Source organism: Echinops telfairi, unplaced genomic scaffold (genome assembly GCF_000313985.2).
Source record: "Echinops telfairi isolate 266 unplaced genomic scaffold, ASM31398v2 ScPeMD7_7469;HRSCAF=8507_1, whole genome shotgun sequence".
Taxonomy (NCBI): Eukaryota; Metazoa; Chordata; class Mammalia; order Afrosoricida; family Tenrecidae; genus Echinops; species Echinops telfairi.
The window spans coordinates 121,555,785-121,558,564 of record NW_022111373.1 but is presented as its reverse complement, the minus strand read 5'-3'; positions in this window follow the sequence as shown (position 1 = coordinate 121,558,564).

Below are 2,780 nucleotides of genomic sequence, written 5' to 3'. Positions count from 1 at the left end.
TATTCTCAAGAGACACTTAAAAAGAAGCTAGAATAGCACAAGAGGGCAAAAGAAGATGCTAAGAATCTAAAACATGACTGGTACCAAAATGTTGCTTCAATGTAACAAATCGGCTGAGGTTTTAAACTCCTGTAACAGTGACCCATGAGCTGGTCTTCATTTTGCAGTGCGATGAAGAGTTTGAGGCAAACTCAGACATTTCTGGCATAAGTTACGTCTGTGAACAAGGGATAGGTCTCTGAACACATGTGCATCACGAGCAATGAGTAGCCTATTTTTACAATGTTTGGGGATTGAATGTATCAGTTCAGGCGATACATCATTTACTACTTTTAATCTTAACTCTACCATGGAGTCAGGTGTAACTAATAAAGACCCATAGGTCAGAGTAGAATTGTTCCATATTACTTCCAAGGTTGTGGTCATTACAGTAGCGGGTTTCCACATTTCTCTTCTGTGAAATAGCTACTACCAACATGCTGGTTAACACCAGACCTATTTTTGTCTATGGTGTTTTTCTTCCAAATCACTACAGGTACTTTTATAGAATAAGTTAGGTTACACTTAACCAAGATGATAAGTTCCCTAAGTATGAATCAGTAAGTAAGGGATAAGGAAATTAAGAATATATTCAAAGGAATGATTTCAATGATTCAATATGGAATTTAAAGTGGACAATTGAATAAGAAAGAACAATAAAGACATAAAATTAAAGGAAAGAAATTGATTGAGGTAGTTAGTTTATTTGCCAACTTGGCCAATAAACATATGTGGGGTTAATTGAAGGGCAGAGGGATAACTCGCTCAGTGAGCCTCGCCTTTGGAGTTCTCGGGTCTCTTGCTTCATGATGGTCGGATCAGGGTGCAGTTGCCTTAGCCAGTTCCCTGCTTTAGCTGGCAAGGCTCACTTCTTGCAAGATATCCTTGAGGAGAAGCCACATGCACCTATCCCTTGCAGCCCTGGGTGCTGGACCACCTGTTTGGAGACCAGTGCCAGCACTGAGATGCTTACACACTCACTGATTCAGCTTTCCTCCTGCAGTCGGCATCATTGCATCTGTTCTGTGAGATGAGAGAGGACTTTGTGGATTGGTGTTAGACATATGGGTTAATGGGTTAATGTTGGACTTGTGGGCTTGGGAAGCACTGGGTTGGGATGTTTTCTTGATTCGCACTTAACCTTCATATAAAATTCTCTCTTATACATGAGTTTCTGTGGATTTGGTTCTCTAAAGTATCCAGACTAATACAATGACCAATAGCTTAGAGATCACCATAGACTTAAAGGAACATTGGGACCTGTACTCAATCTAGTGATCTGGAAGGATAATAGGTAAGGCTCAGAGAAAGAATGAAGGGTTGAATGTTATCAGAGTTCTCCACAGAAATAGAATCAATAGGGCTAGGTGTGTATGTGTGTGTGTTTGTGTGTGTATAAAATTATTTCCAGGAATATTAATTAAGTGACCATGGGCAAAACTGACAACTATAGAGTTGATCAACTGTAGTATTTCTCCTAGGCAGCAACTGGTTCCAAAATCAACGCCAACTCAATTTTATTCTAAGACTTTCAACTAACATAATGAGGCCTACCAATATTATTTAGGAAATTTCATTTACTTAACTTTGAGTGATTGTAGATGCTGGTCCCATCTACAAATTATCTTTACAACATCTACACTAGCCTGAATTGTGGATTTGGACTCTATTCTTGATTTCTGACATAGGAAGATGTATGTGTTACAGTTAAGAGTTGCCTGGCTATCATCTTTAAAGAAGCAAGCCTGTTTCCTTAGTGATGCCACCAACTTGTGTGTGCCAGACAACCACATACTTTTCTGTCAACGAGGGCTCTTCAGTAGATTCAAATTTAGTTGACTTAACTGGGAACCAGCGGGGGCAGTGGCTTAAGCATTGATCTGCCAAATACAATGGTCCAAACGCACCACTAACGGCATCAGAGAAAGATGAGGCTGTCTACTTCTAGAGAAACTTGCAGATTCAGAGAGCTGAAAGAGAAGTTCTATTCTGTCTTAAATCGATATTGTATGTTAGAATCAGTTATAAGGCAGTTTATAGACTAGTTAGGGAGCCCTGGTGGCACCATAGTTAAGGTGCTCTGTTGTGAACTTCTTAGGTTGGGTTCACTTCAGAAATTAAACAAGGGAAGCTTGCCTCTGTGTGTGTGTGTGTGTGTGTGTGTGTGTGTGTGTGTGTGTGGGCATGCTGTGCGTAAACAGACTTGCATATAGGAAATAGCTCATAGAGTTGTAACAGTGGTCAAATTTCAAGTCTTTGGGTCAGATGTTAGGCTGGAGGCTCCTCCTGACTGGAGTAGCTAGCTGCAGGGACTTCTGAACCCAAGGAAGTTGACAGACTACTTGCTGCAGAGATGAATGAATGCAAGGTTACCAGGTAAAGCATGTGGCTGCAAAAATCAATGAATTCAAAGTCATTATGTTTTCTATCTCTAACAACACTTCATACTTTCGTTCCTCTGTTTCCTATAGCCCTTGACTTTTTAGCTGGATTCAAGGGTTCATTGCAAGTACCACATAGAACTCACAGATGGTGTTTAGGGAAGTTAACAGGTGGCAAATGCTCAGGATAAACTTGTTCAGTCAGGATAGTGTCTTCTCTTCCATGATTCAGGCAGACATTCTCTGACCCTCAGATTCTTGGCCTGTCTTCTGCACTGCTGGTGCAACGTTACAAAGCTCTTTTTTGGTCTGCCAATAAAAGCCAATTCTACCTTGCAAATCCGGCTAGACCAGAGGATG